Genomic DNA, 7,656 nt, shown 5'->3' with positions numbered 1-7,656 from the left:
AGGATTTTACTGCAAGAAAAAGTTCATTCACCGTAATTCTTGGTTTGGTTAGTTTATGTCTTCTTTTTTAGTCTAATTTTTGTAGCTCAGCCGTGGATATATTTGTGGTCTTGGAAATGCTGGCCATATTTGGCTGAGCTGCTCACATGAAAGAAACTCTTGGCAAGGACGTTGGCTACGTCGATGGGATTGTTGTAGATGGTATCATTCACCTTTAGAGTGGTCACAGACGCTTAGGGGCTCTTACCATTTACAGTAACATTGTTATAGTTGACCAGACTCTACGCACTGAGGTATGGCGATTCACTGTGGGCAGAAAAGAACTCCAGGAGTCAGGTTTAGCCCTTCTAATTTTTCGCCTTGCTTCAGCCCAAGTATGTTTGTAAGAAATAAAGCTTTTCTCAGTAGGCTGTCGAAAACCCTCCATCTCCGACTGCGTTAACCTTAATACTTGTTGGCAATCTGGCGCCCACCAATGAGCTCTGTGCTTTGCATGAATTGGAGAAATCTTCGGAATAGTAGCCTCAGCCAGGAGTAATATGGAATTAGTTAAAGTTTGGGCATTTTCATCTATGTTTTCAAGAGATAAATCTAAATCATCGATCCTTGAGAAGAATCCCTAACCTAACCTAACCTAACCTAATCAGCTTTCTTAAGTTAAATTCTGGAAGTGGAAGGTCCGAAAAAATGGTCACTTGAGTAAGAAGGACAAATGGGTAAATGACCACTTCCCAAGGAGTAGTCATAAGCGTCCCAGAGACAAGTTTATGGCCAAAAATTTACCAATCCGAGTCGCTTAACTATCGTTCAGAAGACAAAGGTTGGACTGCAGTATTAGGTCAGCTACTTGCTCTCCACATCCATCGATTTTCAGGCTACAACACTGATATTGATGGGCGCTGAAGTCGCTCAAAACTAACCTATTTCCAGGAAAGTAGCTGAAGTGAGCGTTAAGCATCACTGTCAATAAGGTCATGAGGAGGACAGTAGAGAGAGCACATGGATATATATGTGTTATCAAATTTTAATCCGTGGGTGTGAGTGGAAGAGAGTAGGACGCGGACAGATACGTGTTATTAAATTATAATGTGGGTGTGAGTTGTGGGTGTAAATGGCAACTCCATGGCAATCATATATTCTACATGAATGGTAGTTTTTGAACTGTAGAGGATCAGGTTGATCCTCCAAGTGTGTCTCCTGTAAGTAAATAATGTCAGGCCTGTGAAAGTGTGAATGAATAACAAGATTGCTATATTGTGTAATTTGTTCCTAAGTATCCTATAATTGCACTGTAACACAATTAATGCTACGGTTTAATAGGAAGTTGGCCATTGTGCAGTTTTTATTTTTATTTTATTTTTTTAATGCTGCCCACCACCGCGTGAGCCACAACCGAGGGACCTATCCCGGCGCTTGCTGACGGAAACCTCTGTAACACAACAACAGAGTTCCCAGACTACCCCAAAGAAAAGATGACTCTTCTCTCCCTTGCTGGCGCAGGAGCAGAAAGCACATGAGGACGTGACTGTTTGTAAGGGTGAGAAGATTAAGCTAATAAGACCTGTCAGACTTTGGTTTAGACCATACTGACTGAGGAACAATTATTACAGTGATATCAGTAAGAGAGTTGGAACGCACTGGAGGCTAAGGTCCCGTCCACAGGAGAATGAAACATGTTCTGAAGCATGTTTAAAACATTGCTTCTGACAATACATGTTTGAAGTATCTCGTTTGGACGTTCAAGTCCGTAAACTTGTGTCGAGACATGCTATCACCATTGGTGTGGACGTTTCCTGCCGGGAACAAGTCTGGGGATAATCAGTCAAGAAAAAAATTGTAGTGAGCGGTCGTTAACGGCGCCTTGGTATGCAGTGTATAAGGGAACTAACTTCACGTTTAGACGCCTACCGCTCACATTCCATACTGCGGTATCCCAGTAACCCTGATTATAAGAATCGAAATAAAAAGGGTGATGCGTGGAAGGAAATCAGTGAGGAGATAGACGTGGACAGAGAAGAAGTTACAAAGAAGGTAGAGACTCTTACTGGTCAGCTTAGGAGGGAAGTAAAGAAAAAGAAGGGTGAATCGGGAATAGGAGCAGATGAGATCTATAGGGGTAGTTGGTTTGCCTTCAAGAGCCTGACCTTCCTACTGGACAAATGAAACCACGCTCAGATGCTGGAATGGAGGTAAGTAAAATGGCATACACGGTTAACATTTATTATACTGAAAACATGTACAACTCATTGATGATCATTTGTACTGCAGGTGGAACTGTGCATATGAAATATACATTACCATTGTACATTATAGTCAAGAACAGCATCTGTTGTAGGTCAAAGGTATGAGTTTTGAACTCCTTGAGACTCTAGGACGCCATATGAACCAACCACCGCGGAATTTAAAAAAAAAAAGAAACTAACAGACACCAGATGATACAATGAACCAGTAATCCTATGAAACAATTGCAATTGAAAACAAACAAGTACTGCCTTAAAAGTAAGGTAGTAATTGCTGAGTTTAAACTGTGACTGTTTTCATATGCTGAATGGTTCACCGTATCAACTGGTGTTTGTTAGTTTCCTTTTGCGTATTTCGTAGTGGTTAGTCGGGGTCCTACAGCCTCAAGGGGTTAAATAATAAATAATACTTATACCAACCCGGCCACGTAAATGGGGGGAATATGAAGAAAACAGTTCTAATCATCTCTTCATTGAAAACAAAGTAGTCTGAATTCATTACGGATATCATGAGCTTCAGCCTCAGCACAGGTGTTATTTCCTACACAATCTGTCACTGCTGAGTTAGAATACTGTGTCCTAACCTTTACTTATCGTTGCGGTATCAATGTCATCTGCGTCAAAGGGATACCTGGAGGATTGTATGCCAACCTTGAAGTCTCACTATTCCCAAGAGAATTATGCAGATGAACGCATGCCATCGTAACCATCTTTGTTCTGTCTGGTGAGAGAGGAATTGGTTTATGGAAAACCCTAAATGAAGCCACTAATATCCCAAACACATTCTCTACTACCTGCCTTGCCCTGCGTAATCGGTAATGGAATGCCCTCTCAGCAGACTCCTTAACATGTTCACCTGGGTATGGTTTCATGATGTTATGTGATAAGGGAAATGCATTGTCACCGACAGATATGAATGACATGAGCCTACCACGACCAGGAAGTGCTCAAGGAGCTGGTAGGTTCAATGAACAGTTATCAAGTGCATGTCTGAATATGGTATGTGCAAACACTCCACCGTCGGATAGACATCCCTGACATCCAACATTCACAAAGAGAAAGTTATAGCATGCATCGACTACAGCAAAGAGAACTATACTGTAGTGCCCATTGCAATTGTAAAAATCACTCCCACTGTGTAATGGACGCTGTAACACTGTGCTTTCAATCCATGATCCCTACACAGTGTGGGGAGTACCAGACCTCTTTGAATTGTCTGTCTGCATTTAGCCACTCCTCCGTTGCGGTAGGTATCTGAAGAGATTATTGCACAACTGAAGGTATACCAACATGTAGTTGATATAGGTAACTGTCCTCCACCAATAACGAAAAATCAGTTATATGTGATGTTTAGTCCAATATTTCGCCAAAAATATAGTTGTTTTGCGATTACTGACTCTCTCTCTCTCTCTCTCTCTCTCTCCCCGCCACACCTTATAATTTATCATACCATTTTACTGAAACTGTCATATGTTAATGTCTGCTGTGCAAGAGTTTGCCTCTCGACAGAGTGCACCGCCTACACAGGAGGTCATTAGCGATCCAACGACGGACGTGGAGCAAGAGGCCAGCATTAGCAGTGGTGGGATGGACGTGGTCACAACCACTCCACAGCCGCCCAAGCGTTTTGTCCCGAAACGGAAACATGAAGAATTGGAAGAGGAAGCTTATGCTGTCATGCAGTCCTTGAAAAACAGACCTGTACGAAATGAATATCAAGCTTTCGATGATTTGATGGCATTTAAGCTTCGCAAGACACTGGGAACACGGCAGAAAATATGATTCACAACATACTTTATCAAGCAAAGCAAGGGCATTATGTCCCGCCGTCCACCTATAACCACCCTTCACACACATGTACGAGTTTCGAACAAACACACATTCATTACCATACTAATGAATATCACATTCATTATATTCCCATGGATATTAACCATCATTATGAAATTGTCACGAATGTATGCAATTTTAGTGAATCATGTTAATACTGTTATATATGTATGCCCAATTTGGAATAAACAGTAATACGTAAATTTGTTTTTACAAATACATCCAAATGATATGTGCATGGCCTTATCGAATATAACTGCAAGTGCATGATACAGCAGATGTTTAATGATCTGGAATTTATTGGACACCCTCCTGCAGTACAACGGTTTCAATTAATTTAAATAATAAATTAGAAACAAAAAACATAAATGAATATATAAATAAATCCATTAATGAATGACTGAATGCATGAATGAATGAATGATTACAAATTATACATTAATAAAGGATTAAGTAAAATTATCTTTACCTTCACATATTCACTTAAACCATTGATAATAGCAAAGCATACATCAGGTACGATGACAGATAGTGACTGCTTTGATATTTTGAACGTGTAGCTCTGACTAAGATACGAGTCTCCCGTAGCCAGATACCGTAGAGTCACAGCCAGCCGATCCGCAGGTGTAATTGACTTCCTCATATTTGTGTCTTGTTTCGTAATTTCTGGTGTAGCATCTCCTCAAAATCAGTTGCAGACATTCGGAAGAAATTTCTAAATGAACCACTATCACTAATTTGTTGTGACGAGAGTCCAGCATCGTCATACATAATATCTTTGAACAACATATTCCTAAATTCATTTCCCAGCTCTAAGGTGGGACGAACCCAGTATCGCCGAGGCCGTTTTGGTTTATATCCACATAACATTACTGTAGCAGTGGCAGCTAGTAAGAGGTCCTCTTCCTCCAACATGTTGAGGGCAATTACCTCATGTGCACACTTGTGAACTGTAAATAGGTTTGGAACATGTTCGGTGGCATGTTTACAACATTGTTAAGCTTTTAAGTCTGGCAAGTTTACGAACATGTTTGCGGCATGTTTGGAAGCATGTACCTGGTATGTTCCTGACATGTTCCTAGCATTGTTTCGGACAATGTTTCAGGCATCGTGTGGACGGGACCTAAGATGAGGAGGCCGACCAAATGGCATGACAGAGACAGGGGTCAGTCTGTGTCTCGATAGAGCACATCACAGGACGGGAATACCTCCGAAGTAAAGAGGATATTCGGCGATGGGGTGGCAAGCAACGCCTCCACCCTCTTCCTAGCTTTGTAATAGGAGATATCTTCAGGTGCCTTCACTGCAGTGACCTCCTTCTCCTCTTTGCATTTGGGACAATCCTTCAAGGATGTGGGGTGAGCACATTTGTCACGACAGCAACATACATTCTCGTATGTGCAGTGGTCAGCATCATGACCCAGAGCTGCACACTTGCCACATACTGTTTGAGAAACCTGACATGACCTGTCATTACGTCCATAGAGTTGACATTTAGAATAATGAAGAGGATTTGGAATACTGGGTTTGACATTAACAATTTCGTAACCAACTTTGACATTTGCAGGGAGAGAAACTGTGCCGAAAGTTAAGGTAAGTGTGGTAGTCTTCGTCCCCCTGCCTTCCGAGAATGTGGTTATAAATCAAGCATTACTGAAATCTTGCAGAAGAAATTCATGTACGGTCTCGTCCTCCTCCATAACTTTGAGGTCCTTACAGGCGATAAAACCCTCACAGGAATTCATGGTATGCAGGATATTCGGCTTACCATTGGAACAATGCAACTTGCACAGTTTAAGTAAATCCTTAACCTGGGCCGGGTTGATAGTCTTTACGAGAATGTCTCCTCTTGCAAGATTTTTTACTTTTTCCATTTCACCAGCACAGCCATCAGTTACCTTCTTGATGAAAGAACTGAGGAGTCGAGCCGACAGCATGTAGTAAAACAAACGACTAATTATGTGCAGAAATGTTGAATGGGGTACAAATCTGGAGCTGGTCGGTCTGGGGACAGTCAGTCGGTCGAGCAGTCATAGGGTCGTCAGGGCCACCTTCCCCTCTGAAGGGGGGAGAGGCTACAGGGACGTCCGACATGGTAACCTCCCCTCCCCTCGAGGGGAAAGTGGCGAGAAAAAAAAGTAAGCAAGGGACAATACACCCTGGGTAAAGCAACTAAGGCTGAGATTATCCTCTCAAGCCTCTCTCAAGAGGCCATGCTTGTGTTAATTCACACCACAAAGCGATCTGTCGGGGTACCTCCACAGGTGAGTGAGCAAAGGCAATCTGAGGACAGTGGTACCTACTGTTCCAAACTAACAGGGATATAAGGGAAATGAGAACCTGTCATCCTAATTGTCACCAGCAGGGTAAGAAAAAGGCTAAAGCTAGTGGATCAGCCCCAAAAGCTAGGGGAGAGTGTAAACGAACAGATGTCTGCACCCCCCACGATCATGCATCACAAGTCCCCTGCCACGGATTAATCATCTGTTTTACCATACCGCACTGCACCCTATCAGGGTTCCACGTTTCCCTCTGCACTACTGTTATTGCCTCCAACTAACCTGGACTTTACTATCATGAATTCTTCCTCGAGAATATTCTGCTCTACTGAGTGACAAGCTAAAGAAGTACAGGTGCAGACACACTGAACAGATACAGTGCCTCACCCCAGGTCCACAAGAACTTGTTCATTTCTAGCTAATGAGATACAGTGGGGAAAAATAGGGAATGGTGTCACGAAAGGTAAGTGCAAGAGATGTACTATCCCTTTCCCATCTCCACTATAAATAATCAGCTAGAAATTACTTAGCTCTTCTGTGTCCGGGATAAGGGTGTGTTTTCTTTCCGTCCACACGTGTACATGCCCAGTAAGTGGCCACATTGTTTCTAGTGGTGATCTCAGTTTATTGTTATGTACAGTGCGTTGCATTCTACAATATTCTGTTTCTACAAGCTCTTTCTCACTTTGGTTGTCAGTTCTTGGTGTCCTAGTGTACCGAAAATATACTACAAACTTGATGTTGGTTCTCAGACGTTCCCCTCATCATTGTTAATTTCACTACCCACCACCCTCCACTGCCCTGACTTTTTCAACATGCTGGGTTTCTGGGCCTCTCTGAGGGGCTCAGAAACCCAACATGTTGAAAAAGCCATGAGATGATAATTCAATGAACACTAACTGTTTTACCCACAATAAATAAGGGGTTGCCTGGTTAGCCAAACCTGTGTGCCAACTGGTAACCACCGCTGCTGCGCAGTGTACTTGAACTGTGTAACGGTGCATTCATTATCCTGAGTGCAATGCAGTTGTTTATTCAACTCATGGTTATGTCTGCAGTTACTGGTTGCGGTATAAATGGCCGACATAAAAGAAAAAAGCAGTTTGGGTTTCGTCAGAGAAATAAGGACATGTTAAAACAGTGGACAGAAGGTCTAACATGGTAAATCTTGTGCTAGAATTTGCCCCATTTATCTCAAAGAATAACTGCGTAAAAGAATACCAGATCAAGAAACGATATTTATCTGTATGACTTGGCCATCGTGTGAAATTACATATGTAAGAGATGTTGACACCACCTGCAGTTAC

Source organism: Coenobita brevimanus, chromosome 80 (assembly GCF_032717465.1).
Source record: "Coenobita brevimanus isolate Jiangsu-jjx chromosome 80, ASM3271746v2, whole genome shotgun sequence".
Taxonomy (NCBI): domain Eukaryota; kingdom Metazoa; phylum Arthropoda; class Malacostraca; order Decapoda; family Coenobitidae; genus Coenobita; species Coenobita brevimanus.
Note: the sequence above shows the minus strand (reverse complement) of the source record.